The 7,290-nt window shown below is 32.6% G+C and overlaps 1 pseudogene; it reads left to right on the top strand.

Moving 5' to 3' along the window:
- The first annotated feature begins 3,557 nt into the window (after positions 1–3,557).
- Positions 3,558–6,167, top strand: LOC111316557 (protein DETOXIFICATION 49 pseudogene; annotated as a pseudogene).
- The last annotated feature ends 1,123 nt before the right edge of the window (positions 6,168–7,290 follow it).

The following is a 7,290-nucleotide window of genomic DNA, read 5'->3' as shown; positions in this document are numbered from 1 at the left end:
AAAAATTGTATCTTGACCCACTTGATTGAATAAAAACTAAAAAAAAAAGAAAAGAAAAAATTAGAAATTTTGATTGGACTGACTTAAGACGATTAGGCAAGTCAGCATTAAAAATAGATATGGAAGAAAAGAGACATTTCCTTTTCTTTCTTTCTTTTACATCATGTAGTTGATTTAAGTGATTAGTTATACATTTTTAAATCAAAATTATACATTTTAGTTGAAAAGGATGTTGTTAATTGCTATGAATTGGTGAAAATTTTAAAATTGAAGAAAGAAAATAAAATTTTGTAGGCAGTCTCATTTTCACCTAATAACAAGAGTTTTTTTGTTTTCTCTTAAAGGGAGAAAAGTAAAAATCTTATTCTCAAATTAAACAGGATAAAAATTTATCTTTTAATGCTACAAGCATATATAAGTGCAAAACTTGCAATTCAAGTGGAACAATGATTATCATAGAAACGAAATCGAAATAATGATTATCAAAGTAATTAAATTGGTGTTCCCCAGGAATTAATAATGCTTTGTGGCAATGCTTGATGCTTGGGATTAATCGACTATCACATCCTTCCAAGACTTTTTTTACAATTTCAGCAATCCAAGGCTCGTTAATTATGTCTTTTCTATCATGATTATAGGGAAGCTTCAACTATTCCATTCTCTCTTACTTTTACAAATTATATTTAGAATAAATTAAATTCATTTGAATCATATATCATTTTGATTTTCAAAATTTTAAAAGTAACTTATTGATTCCATATTTTCAATGTTGTAACAAAATAATCTCTTTGTCTCTTACTTTTACAAATTATATTTAGAATAAATTAAATTCATTTGAATCATATATCATTTTGATTTTCAAAATTTTAAAAGTAACTTATTGATTCCATATTTTCAATGTTGTAACAAAATAATCTCTTTGTCAATTTTCTCATTAACTTTGAGGTTAAGTATCTCAATACATGTCCCACATGTGCCAAACATTTTTATTTAATATATAATATTATATAATTACTTTGTTAGAATTTTTTAGTTTAATCTTAATTAAAAAAAAATAGGAGCATTTTTTATTAAAAAAAGAAAAATATATGTTTCACTAATAAATCATACTCTAATAAAAATTAAAAACTAATGGCTTTTAATGTTATAAATTAAATTAATTGTTGTGTTGGATTTTTTTAATCTAATCTCATTTTTAAAAAAAATCTATTTTCTATTTTAAAAAAGAAATATATTTTTTAATAATAAATCATACTATAATAAAAATAAACACTAATGAATTTCAATATTAAAAATAAGTTAATTAATTGCCTTGTTGGAAATTTTAATTTAATATTAATTTTTTAACTTAACTTTTTTTTTTCTAATAAATCATATTATAATGAAAAATAAATACTAATGATATTTAATATCCTAAAATCATTTTTAAATGTCAAATTTATCCTTGAAATATACCCACAAATCCATAAATAACCAAAATAATTTTAAAATACCCTTCATGTCCAAAAACAATTAGAGATTTTCCAAGTAACAAAGTACACATCGTCAAACAAGTGTTTGACACATGTATTGTCTAATGATACTAAATCCCAAAGTTAACAGAAACACCAACAAAGGACTATTTCATTTTGCAGTATTGAAAGTATGGGACTAATAAGTTGCTTTTGAAATTTTAGAGATTAAAAGAATATGCGATATAAAATTTAGGGATCATATCAGTAATTTACCTTTTTTTTTTTTTTTTTTTGAAATTCAGACACTGTTACCAATTTTGCTAACATAATGCATTGAATTTTTACAGTGGCACTTTTTTATGAATGTTATTATTATCCTATACATATGTATATATTTATCATGAAGGATTAAAAAAGTAAAACTACTTTCAAAAGAAAAAAAAAAACAACTATGGCTTGATCGATAGTTAAGTTATTATTCCTACATCCATTAGAGGAATAAGGTTCAAGATTCAAATACCCCCTACCAATGTGGATTTTCGCACTTCCTTAAACGTATAAAAAAATTTGTTTTTGTTCTAAAACAAATATATATATATATATATATATTGTTCACTATATATAGATTTAAATGAAACAAGTTGCATTTTTAATAATTAATAAAAATTAATATATTTTTGAATAAATAAATTTGAAAATTGTAATTAATGGCCAAACTTAACAAGTTTAGAATTTACCATTTGGTGATTCTAGAAAAACTAGTCCTATATGATTTTCTAGCCAAGTCTTTCGGCATTGATCCGGTCATGCTGATTTACCCTACTCTTTCTTTGTCTTATTTTCTTTGGTCGTCTATAGAAGCATATATAATAATTCTTAAATCAAGCTTTAAGCTTCCAAGGGATCCACCGAAAGGTGGAAGATAAAACAATGAATAAAAATTTTTAGTGTAAATTTCAACAAGGGACAAAATGTAAACATCCCCAAGAATAGGTTGAATGGTGGTGGGGCTTCATCTATGGGAACAGAACAATGCATTCGCATACACTGAGTTTAAAGTTAACACTTTTTTTTTTTATTTTTTAAAGTTAGTAAGAAAGATTATTTATTTTTAAGATAAGAATAAACTGTCAATCCATAAAAAAAGTTTATAATTTTTTTTTAAAAATTTTTGAACTTACGTATCATCTATTACTAAAAAATCGTTAAGAGTTTGAATTTGGGTATTTTAGATCCAGACTTTTAACCTTTCGGACAAAAAGGTAATACTTTCAAAAAGAAAATGGGAACTCAAATTTTGGATAGTCAAGTTAGGTATCTGAAAATGACCTCTAAACATGTAAAGTTGCAAGGTTTCCATTTGTAGAATTTTCCACACGTTTTTAACGACTACAGTGTTTTCTCTACTTAGTTTTTGGGTCAAAATCAAAGGGGCCCAAACCGTGGGCTCAGGCTCTTGCCCCACGTTGTAAAGGGCTTAAGATTGAACAGTTATAGCTAAATATACTCCATACACCAACCCTCTCATCTGTGGAACCATCACTGTCAACAAATGTTTATTGAGGGTATAGGATCTTTGTAGTGCAAAAGCAGGACTTCTACTAAAATTTTCCCAACAAAAGCTGACTTGACTTTGGTTATTTGCCGAGCGCTAGAGACAACGCCAAATGAGTTTGAAATACATGCCCCCGATGCATTGTCCTTTGCCCTACACAACACCAACAACAGAAACAATAAACTGAACTAAAAGTTTCCCCTGAGGGCCCTCCCTAGTCAGAAAGGGCGTACGGGAGTGTCAATGATCTGAAATTGGTATTGTTTTCACCTTTTTAGCAGGCATATACTTTGAATTCACAAATTCAACAAGAAATTATCCCACAACGCCCCCTTCTTATTTCGTTGTAATTGGGCTGTTGGGGAGAGAATAAGAGACCAATTAACAATAGCTTCTTTGGACTGATCAAGAAACCGCGGTGTTAAACAAGTGGCGCAACCGGTAAGCCGTCCAGCCACAGCGGATAATTTTAGGGTGGCAGAAGGCTATTAAAATAATCTTCCTCCAAAGATACGTAAAAATTCCCTAGTGTCTTATTGATGGTTCTAGTAGGCTATTTGTACATCGCAAAAAGCGTCATGTATGAAAATACAATCTCCTACTTTGTCCTGGTTATCAGGTTGTGCGCTACAGCTTCTACTCATATAACACTTTTGACTGCTTTCTTTTTTTTTTCTTTTTTTTCAAGAAAATACGTAACCTTTACAAAAAAGAAAGAGAAGAAATTTTAACTCTAAATCAGAATCGAATTTTTATGTCTTCACAAAATTTTTTTAACCATTAAATCAAGAGTTGGAGGACTCTTTTCTTGTTTTAATCCTTACAATTTATGCGTATCTGTTTTGCAAAATCCCTGATTAGATTTCTAATGTGAATTGAAAATTTGGGTTGACGACATTTAGAGAGAAACATAAACAGGAAAAAAAAAAAAACCCAGTCATTATTCTCGAATCTTAGTTCACAATGTAAAAAAAAAATTCCTGGACCCTTCTCCCGTGTCCCCTTAAGGCCGGTCGCAATACGACATTTACGAGCCGTCCCCAAAACACACTATAAAACCGGGCTATTCCCACTTCAACTATCCCCCTCCCCTCTCTCAAACTCTCTCTTTCTTTCTCGCTCGATCTCTCGGAGCGTTTCACTAATACAAAACGATGTGCCAGCTTACATCCTCTCATCACTCCTGCAAACGTAATTCAAACGTTCCTTACCTTCTCTCAATCAAAGACTCGGAAGGTTCCAACATTTACGAACCATTAATCCCCAAAAGCCCAACACTAAAACAAGAAGAAAAGTGCTACCTAACAATCCAGACCCAGAAGCTAGAAGACAGGGCCCCTTCTCTCCCTCTTGCAGTCAAGGAAGCCATTTCCGTAGCTACCATAGCTCTTCCTATGATACTAACAGGGCTCATGTTATACTCCCGCTCATTGATTTCCATGCTATTTCTTGGCCGCCTCGGTGAGCTTGCTTTGGCAGGTGGTTCACTTGCCATTGGTTTTGCCAATATCAGCGGTTACTCTATTCTTTCTGGTCTTGCCATGGGAATGGAATCCATTTGTGGACAAGCCTTTGGTGCCAAAAAGTATACCCTTCTTGGAATCACGTTGCAAAGAACGGTGCTTTTGCTTTTGGTTGCTTCGCTGCCCATTTCTCTTCTATGGATAAACATGAGGAGAATACTCATACTTTGTGGGCAGGATGAAACTATAGCCACAGAAGCACAATCATATCTCATTTACTCTGTTCCTGACCTCTTAGCTCAGTCTCTTTTGCACCCATTAAGAATCTATCTTAGAACCCAATCCATAACTCTACCGCTGACATGTTGCGCCATTCTATCCATTCTTTTACACATACCAATTAATTACCTTCTTGTATCATACCTTAAATTAGGAACCAAGGGAGTTTCTCTTAGCGGGGTATGGACCAACTTCAATCTTGTATTATCATTGTTAATCTATATCCTCTACTTTGGAGTCCATAAAAAGACATGGGGAGGATTTTCAACGGAGTGCTTTAAAGAATGGAAATCTCTGTTGAATTTGGCCATTCCAAGCTGCATTTCAGTCTGCCTTGAATGGTGGTGGTATGAGATCATGATTCTTCTATGCGGGCTGTTATTAAACCCTAGCGCTACTGTTGCTTCAATGGGCATTTTGATTCAAACGACATCACTAATCTATATATTCCCATCTTCTCTAAGCTTCAGTGTATCAACAAGAGTTGGAAATGAACTCGGTGCAAACCAGCCCAAAAAGGCCAAACTCGCCGCCTATGTAGGTCTTTATTGTGGTTTCATGCTGGGTTTTTCAGCACTTGTATTTGCGGTAATGGTTAGGAACATATGGGCTAGCATGTTTACAGCTGATAAAGAGATCATAGCATTAACTTCTCTTGTTTTGCCTATAATCGGATTATGTGAGCTTGGAAACTGCCCGCAAACTACATGCTGTGGAATGCTAAGAGGCACAGCCAGGCCGAAAAAGGGAGCAAACATAAACCTTGGTTGCTTTTACCTTGTTGGTATGCCGGTGGCAGTATGGCTAGCCTTTTTTGCAGGATTTGATTTCAAGGGCTTGTGGCTTGGAATGTTGGCTGCCCAGGGCTCATGTATGCTGACCATGATGGTGGTTTTGATTTGGACAGATTGGGATTTTGAGGCTAAAAGAGCTAAGGAGCTGACCGGAGCTGTAGTGCTTGTTGATGACAGCCAAGAAGTTGAGCAAGAGAAGCCACAAAAAGCAGAAATCAAGGGGGATTCTTTTTCTTTATTAGGCGATTTAGATCATTATTGCCTCGTTTAATTAATCTTTTTTTTTTTTTTTTAATTTTTTAAGTTTTGTCTAACCTGTTACCTTTGTAGTACCTTAGGGTTAAGGCCAAAGGAGGGAGAAAAGAGGGAAGTACTCAATTTTCATTTTTTTTTTTTTACCACAAGGGCGAAGCTGTCTTTTAGACATTCTTTGTTACTGCCATATAAATTCAACTGCATACAAAATCACCAGGAAAAAGTTGAATATCATGGGGAGTACCAAAAATGTCACAATTCTCAGTATTGTACCCTGTTTTTGGAGTTGTACACCAAACAAGTTCAAAAGCAACTAATAGCCAATTTGATTCAAAGTTTTATATGGGTTTTATTTATTGTCTTGACTATGGAGACAGTTGTTCATTCTATGTTTAACAATCACAAGGGTGAAATTAACAGCACATAATTGTCGGCTACACTCAAATTAGGCTTGCACAAAAAGGAATGAATGTGCTTAGTTTAAGTCCTTGAATGTATTTCAAAAGGAAAAAAAAAGGGTCCTTGAATGATTTTGAAGTTGTCCAATATCTAGCAAAAGCAGGCATGAAGAATACCCGCTGATCTGGGGCATCAACCAAGCTGAAAATAAAAATCGGGACTCCAGAAGACATTGCCTGATAAACGAATTTCTTAATTTCATTGCATGACACACTACCAAAGACGCAGCCAAAACCTCTTTCAACAACACCCTAGGAATAGGGGATGAGGCATGATTCAAGTTAAAAAGTTTTGACGCTGCTTAATTGAGTTTGATTCCATCATTGTGTGAAACTCATTTGCATTTATTTGTGGGTTTAGTAGTTTTTTTCGTTTAATTTTTAATCGATTTTTAAACCCTTTATTTTTATATTTATTTAACTGAAAAAGATATTACACTTAAGAATTTTTGCAAACCTATAACCATCAAACACCAACTCCAATATCATATCTCCCGATCCAAAGGTAGTTGGTGTGAATCTAATCTCTTGACTTGTAGAGTAAACTGCTATAACTCTCATACTATCAATGAGGTCTGCTAATTAGGGCATCAATTATCATTCAAGACTTCGACAATTTGATTGGCAAAAATTACAAGGAAATTACAATTAAAGCATGATTGTAGATTTAATTACTTTCCTTGAAAGTAATTTATTCAAAATATTGAAATGGCAGGATTTTTTTCTCTCTTATCAATTTTTTATTAATAAGAAACAAATATAGAATAATCCAAAATTTTATAAATAATGTTTATCCAAATAATATTTATTTATTTATTTATACCTATCGACCTGCGTGGTATTGGACACTACCCCTCAACAGATAGTGGATGTACATTAATCCAGTAATTTCAACATGTGAAAATTGTCATGACATTACCAAATCCAACCTCAGAAAAGTTACGAAGAGTAAGAGAACAAAAATATTAATTAGATTTGTTGTTATGCAATATGCGGTTATGTACATTAAATGCCTAAAACCTCAAATTTCTG

The sequence above is a fragment of the Durio zibethinus genome, chromosome 9, assembly GCF_047325235.1.
Source record: "Durio zibethinus cultivar Kanyao isolate XHJ-2024 chromosome 9, ASM4732523v1, whole genome shotgun sequence".
In the NCBI taxonomy this organism is placed as follows: Eukaryota; Viridiplantae; Streptophyta; class Magnoliopsida; order Malvales; family Malvaceae; genus Durio; species Durio zibethinus.
Note: the sequence above shows the minus strand (reverse complement) of the source record. Positions and strands in the feature narration are given on the sequence as shown.